The 19,395-nt window shown below is 44.7% G+C and overlaps 1 protein-coding gene across 2 annotated transcripts in view; it reads left to right on the top strand.

Moving 5' to 3' along the window:
• ADD3 (adducin 3) overlaps positions 1-19,395 on the top strand; it is a 141,962-nt gene that overhangs the window by 45,557 nt on the left and 77,010 nt on the right. For both annotated transcript variants that reach the window (XM_040361646.1, XM_040361645.1), the window contains exon 2: positions 6,972-7,012. The gene's annotated coding sequence lies outside the window, so the exon portion shown is untranslated. The remainder of the gene's footprint in view (positions 1-6,971; positions 7,013-19,395) is intronic.

Below are 19,395 nucleotides of genomic sequence, written 5' to 3'. Positions count from 1 at the left end.
TTTCCAGCTCCTCCTGATTGCAAGAAGTGAAATGCAAAGGGTGGGTCAGAGACAGTCAGGCTGGGGAGGAAAGAACGAGATGATGCTGGACATCCTTCAGCCAGGAAATGAGGGGAGCTCTATCTGAATTGCTGCAGCTTCTAATGCACATTGTGAGAAGCTCACAGTGTGCAGTGAAATCGGAACAAGCCGTTTCAGTCCAGCAGAGGAGCCTGTACAACTGCAAGGCTGGCAGTCGGATGTATGACTATTTGGTGGAAGGGTTACTGTTTCATACCCAGGGGGGGGAAGCTGTCCTTTGCTGATAAGACTGCGGTCTGTGTCAGTGTGACCGGATAACATGGTAGAAAATAGGCAGAAAACTCTATAAAAGGCATGAAAAGCTGTGTAGAAAGTGACTGATAAATGTGTGCTGCAGAAACCCAGTTCTGGGTGCGTCCCTCTGGCCAGATACTCTTCAATCTGAAAATGGAAGGGGCGGGATAATTGTCAGCTGAACAGCAACTACATCCAATCAGATTTGGGTACTCTGACAGCCCCGGGTGCTGCAGCTGTCTGAGTACAATGGCCGGCACTGGAGATTCCTCCATCCACACTGCTGGGGAAATCTTTCTGTGTATGGACGGCTTAAAGTGATATTGATCCCAAAACAAAACTGTACTTGTATAGCAGCTTACCAATCATTAGATGTGGTGGATGCATTTTTGTTTTCTTTATTTAAACTTGATTTCACCTGCTGATCTGGCCAGTAACACTGTATTAGAGCGCCCCCTCTCTGGATGAAGGGGCACAGCAACAATGTCAGTCCGGTGGGAGGTGAGTGTTCAATGTTCTAGAAGATTTAAATAAACTAAATTGAAGCCAAACTCCAGCTCACTCTTTATAATCAGTTACAGCAAACTTTTTTTTTTTTTTGGGGGATTAAGGTTTTACATAAAAGCTGATCATTGTAAGCACCCCTTCCATGGTTTGTCCCATCCCTGTTGTTAAGACCTGCAGTGGTTATGGTACTGCGGCCTTCTTTCCATCAATTGCGGAGCTTAAGTGATTATCGCTACCATAGGAGGTAGAGGGATAGTGGAGATGAATGCAGTTTCCAGGGTGATTCTTCCCAATGGTTAGAATATTCCCCCAAACATCAGCCAAGACTTCATGAAGAGGGTACATGGCATAGAACATCTTATTGAGAAGGCAGGCTCTTGTATACACCAAAAAGAATACTTGCAGTAATCCGATGGACAATGACACACACTCCACCCACAACAGCATACAATGGGTACTAACGAGCCTCCAATACACATTTATCATCAATAGAAATTCACACAATACAGTGTCTTGAGAGCCAGACTAAGGCTCTGAGAAGGCAGGCTCTTATATACACCAAAAAGAATACTTGCAGTAATCAGATGAACAATGACACACTCCACCCACAGCAGCATACAATGGGTATTGAGAAGGCAGGCTCTTATATACACCAAAAAGAATACTTGCAGTAATCAGATGGACAATGACACACTCCACCCACAACAGCATACAATGGGTATTGAGAAGGCAGGCTCTTATATACACCAAAAAGAATACTTGCAGTAATCAGATGGACAATGACACACTCCACCCACAACAGCATACAATGGGTATTGAGAAGGCAGGCTCTTTATATACACCAAAAAGTATACTTGCAGTAATCGGATGGACAATGACACACTCCACCCACAACAGCATACAATAGGTACTAATGAGCCTCCAATACACATTTATCATCAATAGAAATTCACACAATACAGTGTCTTGAGAGCCAGACTAAGGTTCATTTACATGACGGTAGCAGACGACCTTACCACAGCAAGCTTTTATAGTACACCCGCCCTCTCTCTGCCTGGGAGACATTGAGATCAGTTAAGGAATAAACCAATTATCTCCAGGCAGAGAGCACACAATTTTCCCAAAAGTTTGAACACCCCTTTCCACACAAGGTATCCCTACAATTACATGGCCCCGATCTGGGGGACCAACATATCCAGATTTCACCCAGATCGGTCCAGGGGGTTTTTAAAAGAAAACCAAACCTATGAGAAAATACAGAATAACGTCTATTTTCTTCACACCTGTAAACTGATACATTCTGCTGGAGAGCTTGTGCTTTTGAAAAACACTTACTGGCCAGATGAAAATAGAAGAAAGTAAACCTAAAGAGAAATAGTACCGACATCACATGTAAGAATTGGTGCGCTGCTATATAATGCATTTTTGGGTTTAATACGGCTTCAAGAATCGGTGAATTTTGGTAAAATGCGGAATAACCGAGAGGTTTACAGAGCAGCTCAGCGAGGTGCGATCTTCCTGTATGAAGTGTAGATGGAGGAAGAGGGCGGTGGTGGGTGTACCTGGCCGGGAATGGGGAAGTGTTTGGTTGTGGTTAACCGTCAGGAAATGAAAACGTTTCAGGTCATTGTGAGAGACGAGCCAAGTCTCCGAGGCAGAATGAAGTTCCCCGAGTCTTTCGATCCACATTTATAAAAAAAAAGATCAAAATTTATTAAAAAAAAATAATTGCTTGTCTTGCAAAACACTCTCAAACCAAGGTTTTTCTGTATATTAAAAATATTTTATATATATATATATATATATATATATATATATATATATATATATATATATATATATATAAATGTGTGTATTATAATTATTATACATTTGTTTATTTGTAAACCCGCACAGGGAGAATATACAGGTATTGTCCAGGTTGAGCCTTATACCTGGGACCCCCATTGCTCCAAGGCAGGAGTGCCAACTCCTAACCTACTGTGCCAAGAGGAAGCCAGCCCCTGTACCAGCCTGGCTTATGTGTGTGGGACTAAACCCGAGTTCCCATAGAAAACCCACGCAGGCACAGGGAGAACATGCAGATGGTGTCCTGACTAGAATACCATTTATGGACCCCAGTGCTGCAAGGCAGACGTGCCAACCACTGAGCCACTGTGCAAAAAGCATTTTGCATGCATTTTTTACATGCAGGCGGCTCTCCCTGGTTTCGGGCAGGTCGACTAGCGCTTTTTTTTTTATAGCTATAGATAGAACCTGTTATTCAACAAACTTAAAAACGAAAAGACTTAAAGCGGAACTCCCGCTGATCGGAACCCTCTCCCCCCTCCGGTGTCACATTTGACACCTTTCAGGGGGGAGGGGGTGCAGATACCTGTCTAAAGACAGGTATTTGCACCCACTTCGGGCCACACAGTCTGCGGGTAGACTGCGGGCAGGATGTCACCTCCCGTCCCCCCCCCGTTGTGTTATGGGAAACACTCGGCTCCCAGAACACAGCGGGAGCCAATCAGCAGAGTGCGTCGCGACTCGCGCATGCGCCGTAGGGAACCAGGCAGTGAAGCCGGAGCACTTCACTTCCTGGTTCCCTCACAGAGGATGGGGGGGGGGGGGGGCAGCATAGTGACGAGCAATTGCTCATCCTCTGCTGCGGACGGCGCTGGACTCCAGGACAGGTAAGTGTGCGGATATTAAAAGTCAGCAGCTGCAGTATTTGTAGCTGCTGGCTTTTAATTTTTTTTTTTTTTTTTAGCGGACATCCGCTTTTTAAGGTGTTGTAAAGGTACAATTTCCCCCCCCCCCCCCCCCTAAATAGCTTCCTTTACCTTAGTGCAGTCCTCCTTCACTTACCTCATCCTTTGAGTTTTGCTTTTAAATGTCCTTATTTCTTCTGAGAAATCCTCACTTCCTGTTCTTCTGTCTGTAACTCCACACCGTAATGCAAGGCTTTCTCCCTGGTGTGGAGTGTCGTGCTTGCCCCCTCCCTTGGACTACAGGAGAGTCAGGACGCCCACTAACACACAGCTACTTTCTCTATTTGCAATGTAGAGAGCGTCCTGACTCTCCTGCACTCCACACCAGGGAGAAAGCCTTGCATTACGGTGTGGAGTTACAGACAGAAGAACAGGAAGTGAGGATTTCTCAGAAGAAATCAGGACATTTAAAGCGGATGTCCGCTCAAAAAAAAAATATTTAAAAGCCAGCAGCTACAAATACTGCAGCTGCTGACTTTTAATATTCGGACACTTACCTGTCCTGGAGTCCAGCGGCGTCCGCAGCAGAGGACGAGCGATCGCTCGTCCGCCTGCTGCTCCCCCCTACATCCACGGTGAGGGAACCAGGAAGTGAAGCGATCCGGCTTCACTGCCCGGTTCCCTACGGCGCATGCGCGAGTCGCTCTGCGCCCTCCGATTGGCTTTCGCTGTGTGCTGGGAGCCGAGTGTTCCCAGCACACAACGGGTGATGGACAGGATGTCAGAAAAAAACCCGTCTTTTGCCCATGACGTGTGGCCGGAAGTGGGTGCAAATTCTTGTCTTTAGACAGGTATCTGCACCCCCCTCCCCCTGAAAGGTGTCAAATGTGACACCGGAGGGGGGAGGGTTCCGATCAGCGCGACTTCACTTTAGGGTGGAGATCCGCTTTAAAAGCAAAATCTAAGGATGAGGTAAGTGAAGGAAGACTGCACTAAGGTAAAGGAAGTGATTTAGGAATAAAATAATAATTGTACTTTTTACATCCCCTTTAATGTGGTTGTGGGATCTGATGTTGCACTCTGCAAAGCCTGTAAGCTGAGAGAGTGTCATCTGAGACCTGAGTGGAGGGAATGGATACACCCCCTTTACAGTGTCTCTTCTGTATCATCACAAATATTTGACAGATCCGCCAAACAGATCAGCCCCTCATCTTGTGACTTGTTGCAACATTTCGTCTGATTACTGTAGGAGGGGAGATGAGGAAATGCTTCCTCCAGGTGACATCATCTCAGCCTAGGTGATGTCACTGATGGCCGCAGAAGATGGCTTTATAATAAAAGGTCAGCCATGGCAATCACAATGGCCTGGCAGAATTAAAGCCCCTTGGTCAGGTGTGTATTTGTCAGTCTTCCTGGCGCTCGGCTGTACTAATGTGCACTTTGCTAACATGGGAAAAGCCCTTGAAGAGCGCCCCCGGCAGCTCGCTGATAACGTGATTTTGCAGCTAATCTGTAAAGCTGCGCTGTAAGTCGGCGTTAATGAGGTGGGGAAATTAGATGTGATCTGCCCACGCTGAGATCCAAGATTAATAAAGACTAAGCCTGTAATAATAAATTTGTAAAAACTTGTTCAGCTACGGCCGAGTAATTGCTGGTAAAGAGACGGACGCCGCGTATTAACGCCCCGCATCTACTTTCCAGAAGAAAAAAAAAATGTCTTGATTATTAAATGAAGTAAATATGTTATCGGGATCTCTGTGTGTACCTCCAGGATGACAGACGTCTGACAGATCGTTATAAACACAGTATGGAGCGGAGGTAGCGGGACTGGCGACTGCTAATTGTGGAAAATGCTGACACTACCCAGCATGCCGTTTTTAAGCTGATGTTTAATTTGCTTATATTTTGGTCCCAGCAGTATTAAATCTTCATTTTTAATTACCGTCTCAATGTGTAATGCAGGCTCCTAGCTAGTGGGATTGGCCTGCAGGGGGCTGTAGAGAGCCTACTGAACACATCCCGCACCCTCCTAAGGCCCCTTTCACACTGGGGCGTTATTCAAGCGAAGCCTCATCTGCAATCCCAATGTGCTGGTAAAGCAACGCTAAGACCCTAACGTTTGAGGGCGTTTTTGCAGTGCCTCAGTGTGAAAGGGCAAGGCGTTTTTACAGCGCTTTCAATTAATTTCATTGGAGAGGGGCGTTTTTTTGGAGAGTTTTTTTATTTTATTTTTTTCAGCGCCCAAAAGCTGCTCCAAAGATGCTGCTTGCAGGGCTTTTCTCAACGCCCCGCCAGTGCAACGCCTCAGTGTGAAAGAGCAAGGCGTTTTTACAGCGCTTTCAATTAAAGCGGAGGTTCACCCTTTAAAACATTTTTTGACATCACACAAAGTCACGCCATCCTACCGACACAATGCCGGTGTTTTTTTTTTTTTTTTTGTCAGCACATACCTCTTAATCCCGATTTTCACCTCACGGCGATCCCGCGGGAGTGGGCGTTCCCAAGCACTGCCTGTGATTGACAGGCTTCCGAACGGCGCATACTGCGCGTCACAGGTTGCCGACAGAACCCCAACGTCGGTGCGCAGGCGCCGTATAGAGCCGAACCGACGTTCGGGTTTTTCCGGCAACCTGTGACGCGCAGTATGCGCCGTTCGGAAGCCTGTCAATCAGGCAGTGCTTGGGAACGCCCACTCCCGCGGGATCGCCGTGAGGTGAAAATCGGGATTAAGAGGTATGTGCTGACAAAAAAAAAACAAAACACTGGCATTTGTGTGATGTCAAAAAATGTTTTAAAGGGTGAACCTCCGCTTTAATTTCAATGGAGAGGGGCGTTTTTTGGAGCTTTTTTTTTTTTTTTTTTTTTCTTCAGCGCCCAAAAGCTGCTGCTTGCAGGACTCGGTGTGAAAGGGTCAATTGAGATGCATGAAGAGCATTTTATGAGCGTTTTAATAGCGCCATTTTTAACGCTAAAACGCTGTGAAAGGGGTCTTAGTGTGGCGCACAACCCTGATGCAAACAGTGGGCTGGCTTTTGGGAGGAGTTATGCAAATAGTAAAATGCCCTAATAGGTGGATGCCAGAGTGGGTACTCTTAGGCCGGCTTCTACTTATGTTCAGACTGACATTGGTAACACCCCACATGTGATCCTCTGTGACTATGATTGACAGGACTGAAATCCAATAAATAAGAGGCAGGCCAGGGACAAGTCAGGCTGGGGAGGTGAGCGCTAGATGATAAGGAAGTCCTCCATAATTGGTTCGAAAGAGATCTGATTTTAGTGTCGGTTGCGTGTCCTCAACACGTGAGCTGCTTAGGGATGATGTGACCAGTTGGGTGTTCTCTGTATAGAAGTTGTTTGATTTCTCATTGGTGTGTTTTTTTAATTGTGACTTTATTTCGGGTTTGTGTTGCTCGTGTGTTTCTGACGTCTCAATGCCGTTCTTCTTTCTTGTAGGTGGTGAAAAGCTGAACCAATCCCGGAGGAACACACACTGAGTGAGTTTCGTCTTTTGTCTATCAAACCTTTTCCTCTTTATTTTTCATGTAATGTTGATTACATCTCTTCTAATGGTTTTTAAAAATGGAAATGAAGGCAAAAAAAAATCAATTTTGGATAGAATAAGATGGCGAGGTGTGTGTGTGTGTGTGTGTGTGTGTGTGTGTGTGTTTTTTGTGTCCTGAGCACAATATTATACAAGACCCTGTGCCCTCCCTTCAGGGTAGTGAATGGGGATGGGCGGGACGGCGGTCTTTTTATATTCTTCTGCAGAGGTTACAGAAGAGTGATGTGGGGTTTCCTCGGTCGGTTTGTGGTTTGGGTGGGGTGAGCTCTGGGTATATTTTGCACTTCTCCTGGCTTCCTGTTTTGTTGGTGTTGATCTGAGAAACTCTGGACTGATGTAGCGTGCGTGTGTGTAATATGTGTATGTGTATGTATATATATATATATATGTGTGTGTGTGTGTGTGTGTGTGTGTGTATATATATATATATATATATATAAAATTACGCTTGTAGCACAAGACTAAGATCAAGGCAAACCTGGCTGCCTAGCTAGGTATTGAAGATCCACCCTGAACACAAACATTTTCATTCACATTTTACTTGCTGCATAATTATTTATTAATAATAATATTATTCCACATTGCATGCACCAAATGCCTTTTGCAAACCCAGCTGCGCAGAGCTGTGGGCGGGACCCAGAATCCACCGTAGACTGCCTGCAGGAAACTACACTAGGGGGCGGAGAAGAGACCAGTCGCCCTACACCAGGGCCGATCCTAGGGTCACAGGCGCCTGGGTGCAGAATTATTGCTGGCGCCCCCATATGGGCGTGGCCATCTTACTAACCCCTCCCCTTTACAAATGTTGCTATGACTCAAACACAGGGATGCTCCCCTAAGAAGTTTTCATTGGAGTCCCCGTCCCCCCCCAGCAGGTGTCCCCCTTTCGGTGTTCCCCATCAGAACCCCCCACATCAGGTGTCACCATAGATCGGTACCCAACCAATAGATCCCTGTAGCTCGGGCGCGTTGGGAGCAGAAGCATATTACAGGGGGGTGGGGCATACATGGCATCTTTGGTTACTAGGAGGGTGGCACTCTGAGAGCATTTCTGGGAGTGCACGGGATGATTGGCAGCAGCTCCGGCCAACCCAGAAGCCTCTCGTCACACCGCCTATGGGAGAAGAACCGACACACGCAGAGGGGGCGGGGCAGACAGGAGACTGCTCTACGCGCACCGGCGGACAGAATAAGTGGAGCTTAGTACCGAAACGTGTTCTGATGGAAGGGGAGAACTCTGATAGGGACTTTCATGTAATCAAATACAAGGGGGGCTCTGATGGAGACTCTGTAAGAAGGTGGGGTTCTCAAATTGTGGTGTGAGTTGTTTTGTTTTTTGTTTTTTTTTCTCTTTAAATCGTATGCTGATTCCAAAACCTTGATTTAATTGAAATTTTATTTATAGAACAGATTTTATTTTCGGCCTGCGACTGTAAAATGTACTGGAAAGTCTGGGGCTCCTGCTGTAGACAGAAATGCAGGGCATGGAAATTCACACGCCTTGCAGAAATGGGGGACAGCGAGGAAGAAAATATATAAAGGAGGATGCTGTGTTTTTTTCTAAGGGGTGCGACTTGGGACTGCAAAGTCGCGTTACAAGTCGTTCCTCATGATTTCCAATGATGACCATTCGTATATATGCGACTTCAAGACGTGCCGACTTCAAAGTTAGTCCATGTACTACCTTGGTCCGACTTTCATGCAAGTTGTGGAACATAGACCTAAAGTTTACACAGGCTTTCTATGAAATTGCGCGACTTTAAGTCGCGGCAGTGTGAAAGGGGCCTTAAGGTCAAGTATGACCATCCTGATTTTTGTATTTTTGTTGTATCTTTTTGTTATAATGAAGTTTAAAAAAAATCAAAAGAACATAAGCAGTGTAAGATGCCTGTGCTGTGTATCGGCCCCCCTACAAGTTTTCTGCTGACCTCATTATGTGTACAGAATCCAGGCTCCTCGTTCTGGGTGCAGCATCTGGGATTTATCCAATTACTAGTCTAGTTTTTTTTCCTTTCTTGCTTTTTCCATTTTATTTGGGACGCTGTCATTATGTTCAGGGATTATAGGCAAATACTTGTGTTTGCAGTGAGTACACAGTTCAGTGTGACCTCAGGCAGTGATTACAAAAAAAGGTTTAACCAGTTTGGTACTAAAGTGCCTAAACCCACAGATACAAATGTAATATATTGCAGCTTACCAGTCCTCAGATGTGGTGGCTGCTTTTTTTTTTTTTTTTGTTTGTTTAGGCTTTTCCCCTCTCTTTCACTTTGGTTATGCTCCCAGTAAGGCCTCTTTCATACTGGGCGGATCAGTAATGATCCGCCCCGTGCACCTCTGCTTGCTCAGCGGGGATCGCTCCGTTGATCCCCGCTGAGCCGGCGGATGACAGGGCGGTCCCCGCACACTGTGCAGGGACCGCCCTGTCTTTTCTCTGCTCTTGCCTATGGGGGATTGGATGAACACGGACCGCGTGTCCGTGTTCATCCGATCCGCCAGACGGAAGGCAAAGTAGGTTTTTCCTCCGTCACACTTTGGCGGGTCGGATGTCAGCGGGCATGTCACCGCTGACATCCGCGGCTCCATAGAGGAGCACGGAGCGCCCGTACAGGTCCGCAAAAAAACCTGACAGACGAACCAGTACGGGGTGCGCAGTGTGAAGGAGCCCTTACACACTACCTGTCCTAAGGTGACAAGGTGACAATGCTCACTCATTGTATTTTATTTATAGAGCAACAAGGTTGTCGCCCTAGAACAGGAAGTATGTTGGAACTACATAACACCCCCCCCCCCCCCAAATTGTTCCATAAAATAGCGGGAGGTGTTTTGTAGTTTTAACACACTTCAGGGTGCAGTTTGAGATAAGAGTGCATAGGGCAGCGCTGGATTTCTAGCAGGATCAACAGCTGTGCTTACCGTATATGCTCGCGTATAAGCCGAGGCACCTAATTTTACCACTAAAATCTGGGAAAACTTATTGACTCGAGTATAAGCCTAGGGTGTCCATCTGCATGCCTCACTGTGCCCATGACTAGACTGACGTTTAACATGGGAGTCTATGGAAGGGGTGCCCAGCTTTAAAAAATCGGTGCTCCCGGCCGTAGATCTCCCAGACAACAAACTTTGCACACTTGTAGAGGAGAAATTGGGCTACATGTGTGCCAAGGGGACCTACGGCCGGCCGGTACCGGGTCCCCAAAGTCTAGGACAGGAATATGCAATTAGCGGACCTCCAGCTGTTGCAGAACTACAAGCCCTTTTGCAACAGCTGGAGGTCTGCTAATTGCATATCCCTGGTCTAGGAGATCAGGTGCAAAAAGGTGACTCGAGTATAAGCCGAGGGGGGGGGCATTTTCAGCACAAAAAAAGTGCTGAAAAACTCAGCTTATACTCGAGTGTATATACAGTATCTTTTAATAAAAATACAACTTCAAAGGTATATTGTAGACCAAAAGAATAAATAAGAGAAGTTCATTATTAGGCTTTTCATAAACTCTCTCTTTAAAGGCTTGCAGTCGGGTAGTAAAAATAGGCATTCCAGCCTATTCGTTTTACCACCCCCCATTGCCCACTTTTAAATAACACGGTGCTGCCGCAGTGATTTGCATTGTGGCCCCTGCAAAAATGATACCCCTGTGTTTGGGGCGCAGTTTTGCTGCCGGAGTCCCTCGGACTGGGGCTGTCTTTGCTGCGTGGGGTTCATGAACGGGTCCATCTGGGGTTATGCTCTGTAGGCTGTACACATGGAGGGGACCCATCGTTGGGTATTCCCCAGGTATTTGTAGTAAATCTCGGCCCTGGGCAGAGAACATTTAACATTCCACCTTATCAGCTGCTGCCAACCTTGCACATTACTGGAGATCTGGAGTCCATTAGTGCTCCTGGGGGGGTGTGAGTGATCTATTGTTGGATATTCCTAAGCTCCGGGATTATCTGGGGTCGTATTTTCATATTTTGTATGTCTAGTTGGAACAGAATGTTGCATTAATTCATATTGCCACAATGTAGTATTAGTAGTATTAGTAGTATTAGTAGTATTAGTAGTATTAGTAGTATTAGTAGTATTAGTAGTAGTAGTAGTATTAGTAGTATTAGTAGTATTAGTAGTATTAGTAGTAGTAGTAGTAGTAGTAGTAGTAGTAGTAGTAGTAGTAGTAGTAGTAGTAGTAGTAAAGTCTACACACCCCTGTTAAAATGTCAGGTTTCTGTGATGTACAAAATGAGACCAAGATAAATCATTTCAGAACTTTTTCCACCTTTTTAATGTGACCTGTAAAATGTCCAACTCGGTTGAACAACAAACTAAAATCTTTAAGGTGGTGGGAAGTAAACAATAAAAAATATGGTTGCATTACTTTGACGCACCTTTTAATTTTATTACAGCACTCAGTCTTTTTGGGTATGAGTGTACCAGCATGGCACATCTTGATATGGCCATATTTGTCCACTCTTCTTTTCAAAAACACTCCATCTGTGCACAGCCCTCTTCAGATCACCCCACAGATTTTCATTTAGATTCAGGTCTGAGCTCTGGCCATTCCAGAACTTTAATCTTCTGATGAAGCCGTTCCTTTGTTGATTTGGATGTATGTTTTGGGTTGTTATGCTGAAAGATGAGGTTTTGTCTTCATGTTCAGCTTTCTAGCAGAAGCCTGAAGTTTTTTTGCCAATATTGATTGGTATTTGGAACTGTTCATATTTCCCTCTACCTTGACTAAGGCCCTTGTTCCAGCAGAAGAAAAACAGCCCCAAAGAATGCATACTGCCACCACCATGCTTCACAGTTGGTATGGTGTTTTTTTGTGCCAAAATATAACCTTGGTTACATGAGACCATAACACAATTTCCTACATGCTTTTGGGAGACTTCAGGTGTGTTTTCGAAATGTAGCCGAGCTTAGATGTTCTCCATAAGAAAAGGCTTCAGTGTTGCCACTCTACCCCATAGCCCAGACATAAGAAGAATAAAGGAGATTGTTGTCACATGTACCACACAGCCAGTACTTGCCAGATAATCCTCCTTTAATGTTGCTGTAGGCCTCTTGGCAGCCTCCCTGTCCAGTTTTTTTTTTCTCGTCTTCATCAATTTTGCAGGAACGTCCAGTTCTTGGTAATGTCACTGTTGTGCCAGATTTTCTCAGCTTGATGACTGTTTTACTGTGTGCCTTGGAAATTCTTTTGTACCCTTTTCCTGACTTGATACATTTTTAACAATGAGATTCCACTGAGGCTTTGTAAGTTCTCTGTGGACCATGGCATTCGCTGTAGAAAATGTCAGGAAAGACCTACTAGAACAGCTAAACTTTGATTGGGGTTAATCAGAGGCATGTTTAAATGATGGCAGGTGTGTACTGACTCCTATTTGAACATGAGTTTAAATGTGCTTGTTTAATTCTGAACTCGGCTTCATCCTCCAGTTAGAGGGTGTGCACACTTATGCAACCACGTTATTTTTGTTTTATGCATGGCTGCGAACAGACGCCTTCACCATTTCTAGACGGGTGGCTGTAAGCGTCTTTGGGACATCCACACAGGGCAGGCAAATGGTCTCATATGCATGGGGCTTATATAAGATAAGAAATTTTGTGTGTGTATATGTGTATATATGAAGTCCTGATGCAACAAAAACCTGTATTTGCACACTGCATCCAATATATTAAAAAGGGTTTGGGTGGAGATGCACTTTAAATCCTATTTTTGAAGGGGTGCGTGTGTCGGGATAGAGATTCAGCTTGTTGTGTCCTGGTCCCCATAGATGTGTCCCAGCAGGACTGTGAGCCCTGTAGTGGTCTGTTCTGTGTCACATCCCCCCTGCACTCAGCACTTTGCCTGTTATCTATGAGAGGTCAGTAGATTCCATACTCCACTCTTATCTCCCAACACTGTATCCTGCCTGGGTGGGAGAGAATTCCATGCTGGGGGGGGGGGGTCTTTAGAGAGGATCTAAATCCATATCCTACAGTACCAGCCATTATTGAAATACACTGCTAAAAAAACAAACTTGAAAAAAACAAACTTGAAAAAAACACATCTCAATGGGGGGAGAACAACCTCAAGCTGGATATCTGTACCGATATGGATTTAGTAATGTGTTAGGAATGAAAGGATGTCATATCGTTTGATGGAAATTAACATTATCAACCTACAGAGGGCTGAATTCAAAGACGCCCTGAAAATCAAAGTGAAAAAATTATGCAGCAAGCTAGTCCATTTTTCTGAAATTTCATTGCAGCAACTCAAAATGGTACTCGGTAGACTGTGCTGGGAGACACGGCAAACCTTCTGGCAATGCCACGTATTGATGTGCCATCCTGGAGGAGTTGGAATGCCTGTGCAACCCTTTATAGGGTCCTCCATGCTACCAGTAGGGGCATTGACCCCAGCCAAATGCAAAACTAGTGAAATACAGTCAGAAAGGGGGGGAAAAAATTCCGTGGCCTCGACCTGTAAAACCATTCCTGTTTTGGAGGTCGTCTGTTGCCCATCTAGTGCACCGGATAATTTCATTACACCCAAATCAGCTGAAACTGATTAACAACCCCCTCTGCTACTTAAACTGGGGGTTCACCCAAAAATACATTTTTAACATTACATTCAGCCGAGTTGTCCTAATGACAATCGGCCGTTTTTTTTCTTCCCGTACATACCTTATTTTCACCGCCGCTTCCGGGTATGTCTTCTGCGGGACTGGGCATTCCTAATTGATTGACAGGCTTCCGACCGTCGCATACAGCGCGTCACGAGTTGCCGAAAGAAGCCGAACGTCGGTGCTGCTCTATACGGCGCCTGCGCACCGACGTTCAGCTTCTTTTGGGTGAACCTCCGCTTTAACTGACCAGATCAATATCCCAGGAGTTGGATATATGATGCTATACTCTGATTTAAAGTTAACTGAATTGTTCCTTTAATTTATTTTTTATTTTTTGGAGGGGTGGGTGTGTGTGTGTGTGTGTGTGTGTGTGTGTGTGTGTGTGGTTTTTTTTTTATATCTTCTCCCACTGACTGTAGTTCAAGCGGCATGAGTCCCATGAGATCAGACCAATTTGTAGAAACGCAGAAGGCTTTTTGCATCACTAATTTTATCTTATCTTGGTAGTTCTGGAGTTGCTGACTTGGCTTGAACTGGGAGAAGAAATGAAAAAAAAAAAAACGTCAGAACGCCAATAGCTTTACAGTCTGTGCATGTGTTGTGTGTTTTTTTTTTTTTTCTGTGCGGAGTTAAGATTTTACTATATTATCCTTTTTACTATAAAAAATGTTTTGTTTTTTTATAACCACTTTTTAAAGCGGAGTTCTTCCGTCCCTCCCCCTGAAACCCCCGAGCAAAAAAATTACTTTTAATATTAGGACACTTGCCTGTCCTGGAATCCAGCGAAGTCGGCGCCCCAGCCGATATTTTTCCATCGGCTCTGGGTGCTGCCGCCACCAATTAAAGTAAGAGAAAACATCGGTGAAGCATTTCTGCTTCAGAGCTGGTTCCCTACAGTGCTTTCTGAATGGCTGGCGGTGGGGGAAGGAGGAGGAGAGCCAAACTTCTGAGTGATCTCGCCACGGCAAAGGTGCCGTGGCGAGATCGTGGCACCGGAGGGGGGGAGAGGAGGCTTATGAGCGTGAGCAATGATGGTTGCATGGTATTTCTTAGGGTGGGTTTTCCGAAGGTGACAACACTTATTGGAGGCATTGCAACAGCCACTGAAAATATCAACTCGAAGATTAACAGGGTGACAACGCAATACAGGAAGCAAGAGTTGTCACTTGTTCGTCAGAACAGGAAGTGCCTGTGCAAGGACCTTCATGGCAGGATCACCAGGTATTTTTAAAGCTGCTCTCTAAGCGACTCTCATCCCTTTTTAATTTTTTGGCGAATTAAGTCTGCCTTCCAGATCCCTATTTGCTGCCAGTTTTGGTTGTAGGGAACCCACACTGCAAATGTGCCCCCACTGGCTGATTACCCCCTAACGGCCCCCCGCCCCTTCTGACATCCATGTCTTATTGCCACTCGAGGGAGGACCCTGCACCTTCTCCAACTAGTAAAGGGAAGACTTGGGCGTGTAGGGTCATGTGACTACAGCTATAGGGGAGCAAAGTCGTGGGGTGTTTTTTTTTTTTTTTTTTTTGGGGGGTGGCTGCAGGGCCTTTTAGAGACTAGCTTTAAAAAAACATTGCAGCTTTAAAAAGATTGAAAATGGCGTGGAACATGCGGTTTCTTCAGTGAGACGTTAGCGGTTGGGTTTTCGCCCATTATTGTCATAGCAGTCAGTGGTCCTCCCATCTGTACGGATCATCAGAATTGTTACATTGACCCGACATTCACTACATTGTAATCAGCATTCAGGACATTCCTGCAGATGTTTCCAATCCGTAATCAGCGTTGGTCGAAAAGTTTCATTTTCAAGGTTTTCCCTGCGTTTAATCAAGAACTCCGGCACAATCCGAACCGACGGAATTAAAGCAGAACTCCCAGCCTCTGCCCTTCAGACTTGCACAGATCTACAAATTCTTTTGGCCTCTTTCACACTCCCACGACTTGAAAGGGGGGGGGGGGGGGCAGTAAAGCTTTGTTAAGTTCTCAGATATTTACTGTAACTGTTCAGTATGTGTAATTTATTGCGTAGCATACACAAGAATTTCTCTTTTTTTAGAGGGTCAGTCTACCGAAGTCATATTTTCGGTATGGATGGACCCTGATGGGCTGAGCCGGCCTCCAGCATCTCGTCCTATGTATCTTAGACTATTCAGCAATGATCTCCTTGCCATGATTCTTGTCTGTTTGTTTGGGAGTCCTGGTTGTCCTCACTCACCTTTTTGTGTGTTCCAGCTCCTCCTGTTCTCTGTAATGAGAAAAAAACAGCAGGGATCCCTCATTATGGACACAGCGGACCTAGGAACTCAGCACAGGGATGGTGGAAATCCCTCATAATGGGCCAATGTCTCCAACTGACAGTATTTGTATTGGCAGCCAGTAAAAAAATTGTCACGTTTCTCCTGCCAGTAAGAGGAAAAGGTTGGCAGTAAAAAATGTGGCTGTGACGCTCGGAACTGCGCATGTGCAGCTCAGGCCTGGAGACGGCAGAGACCATCCAAGTGCCTGCTAGTCAATTTCACGTGCGCATCACCCATTGTAATGTATTGCCCTCTTGAGTCCTGTCCCTGAGCTACTTACTATATCGATAAGAAATATGATTTTTGCCTTAATATCTACCTTAAAATCACAATTGCTAATTGCATATTGTACTTATTTGTAGCCTAAATACTGCAATTTGCACTTAAAACTGTAATTTTGTAACTGGCAGTGTAAACTTGGCTGTGCCAGTAAATTTTGAGTAATCGTGTCATTTAAATTGCAATCTGGTAGGTTGGCAACACTGTAATGGGCACAGCAGGTCTACAGACCCGGGAACTCAGCGATGGTGGAAAGCTCTCATAATGGGCACAGTAGGTGTGCAGTAGACATGTGCGTTCCCGTTCGTAACAAATGGATTTACGAGCGTATGATTGGACAATCTTGCTAAAATATGAAACGCTGAATAAGCAAAAGAACGAAAATGACATCTATAACGAACGATTTGCATTCCGTATTTTAAATCCTTTGTCTGTTCGTATTTTCATTTGTGTGTTTTGTAAATCCGTTTTTGTCTGTTCGTAAATTTGTGTACTTGTATCGTATCGTATCGTATCGTTCTTTAGAATGGGCACTGGGCAGTGTAGTTAGTGAGTGATTACTTAATATCTTAGCCAATCAGCTTATCTCTTTTGTGCTGAGTCACATTGTACAGTGTAAATCCTCGTACACACGATCGGACTTCAAACAAACGTTTCCGTGGATTTTCGTCTGAAGGGAGTTGGCCAGACTTTTGAAACCGAAAAAGTTTGTCCGATAGAGCGTACACACAGTCGGATTTTTTGGAAAACGCTCATTTTTACATTTGTTGGCAAAATGTCCGACAGTGTGTACGGGGCTTAATAGAAAGTATATCTTAATATGGATTAGCCGTGTGTTGCTATGTATTTACGAACGTACAAAATTACGAATCCATTAAACGAAAATTATTATCTAACAAAATTGCGAATTTCGAATAAACGAAAATAAATTGGACAGCACTACGAATCATTCAGTATAAACGAAAATAAAACTGTTACGAAAATACGAACGGGTCCGAATAGGAAAACTTGCGTCTTACGAAATACGAACGGGTATAAATAGGAAAACTTGAGTCTTACAAAAGTACGAATCTACGGAACGAGACGAAACGGGGAAAAAAAATAAAAAATTAAAATTTTTGTTGTGCACATGTCTAGTGTGTAGACCCGGGAATCCAGGATGGGGGGGGGGGGGGGTAATTTTCATAACGGGCACAGCAGATGTACAGACCAGGGAACGCGGCACAGGGCTGGTGGGAACTCGTAATGTGAACAGCATGTGTACAGGCCTTGGGAACCCCTCATAATGGGCACAGCATGTGTATAGGCCTTGGGAACCCCTCATAATGGGCACAGCAGATGTACAGACCAGGGAACTCGGTAAAGGGTGTGGGAACCCCTCACAATGGGCATAGCAGGTGTGCAGACCCAGGCACTCAATGCAGACATCCCATGAATAGAGAGATAGAAGAAACCATCAGGTGGTTTAACCTCTCGGCATCCACTAAAAACAAATGCCAGTTTTAGGATTTGGATAATTGAAGACCACTGTAAACCAGTACAGTCAGACAGCAGTTGTGACTTGCAGCGATGGTTTCCTCTGGGCAGTGCCTGCTCCTTGTTTTGTGTTGGAATCTGGTGAGTGCAGCTTTTTTTTTTTTTTTTTTTATCTCGGCTGCAGCTTGTATTCCTGGAAGGAGAGCTTTCCAGCCCTTTCCCTGCTCCCCTCCCCCCCACCATCTTCATCCCCAACTGTACCACAGCCTGTGCAGGCTGAGAGGCTGTGGGGGTCATTTACTAAAGGCAAATCCACTTTGCACTACAAGTGCACTTGGAAGTGCAGTCGCTGTAGATCTGAGGGAAAGATCTGAAATGAGGGGAAGCTCTGCTGATTTTATCATCCAATCATGTGCAAGCTAAAATGCTGTTTTATTTTCCTTGCATGTCCCCCTCAGACCTACAGCGACTGCACTTCCAAGTGCACTTGTAGTGCAAAGTGGATTTGCCTTTTGTAAATAACCCCCTGTGTGTCGCTCCCTGTAGATCCCTTGCTGTGGGGTGCCACCTTCTCGGATTGAAGGAGACTGACGCCTCCCCATGAAACTCTCGGATCTCAGGTCAGTGATCGCTTTTAAAGCAAGTTTTTTGCTACAAGCTTTCTTGCAAGGAAAAAATGTTTCCCATATGCACGCTGGATCAAATTGTCTGTTCTCAAGCTTTGAATGTCACCTATGACCTGGACCTGTTCCTGGTATGTGAAGAATAGAATCGCAGCCAGAAAAGTAGCTGTTTACAATGATTGACAGCATGATCACCTTTTTATTTTTCAGTTTTTTTCAAATGTAGTTTTCTTCCAAAGCTTCCTGTAATAAAGACCGCTCACTGCTGCGCTCTCTCCTTGAGCAGGGCGACTGGTCTCGTCTCCGCCCCCTCTTGTAGTTTTCTGCAGGCAGCTTGTAGTGGGTGGAGTCTGGGCTCCTCCCACAGCTCTGCTCTCTACACAGGCTGTGCACAGTACAGTGATGTCACTGCTGCATTAACAAGGTAATATATAGATTAAGAAAGGCATTTGGTGCGCACAAAGTGGATTTATATCCTTTGCAGCTAATAAGAGCCGGTTCACACAGGAGCGACTCGTCGGGCGACTCAGTCGACTGACAAGTAGCACTCCGTTCTGTTCAAAGGAACCGTTCTAATGGGAGCGACTCAAGTCGCTCCGACTTAGAAAAAGGCTCTTGTAAGACTTTGGGGGCGACTTACATTGACTTCTAAGGAATATGAATATGAATATATATATATATATATATATATATATATATATATATATATATATATATATATATATATATATATATATATATATATATATATATATATATATATATATATATATATATATATATATATATATATATATATATATATAATTATAATTTTTTTTTTTCTCTATATCTTTTTTTTGAGTCTGGATGGATTACAACCCTTGTCATCTTCCAATTTCCCAAAAATGTATTTAGCATTTCTGTCTCGGATGCATCAGGAAGAAATCTGCATTCCCCTCTTAGATGGTTGTCAACCAGAACTGATGTCCCCAAAGGAAGATTTTTCCATCACTTCTGGTAATGGCTGTATAATTTAGGATTTCCCATCACTTCCTGTCTCGGTGACATCAGTGAAC

The sequence above is a fragment of the Rana temporaria genome, chromosome 8, assembly GCF_905171775.1.
Source record: "Rana temporaria chromosome 8, aRanTem1.1, whole genome shotgun sequence".
NCBI classification, from domain to species: Eukaryota; Metazoa; Chordata; class Amphibia; order Anura; family Ranidae; genus Rana; species Rana temporaria.
This window is presented reverse-complemented; position numbering and strand designations above follow the sequence as displayed.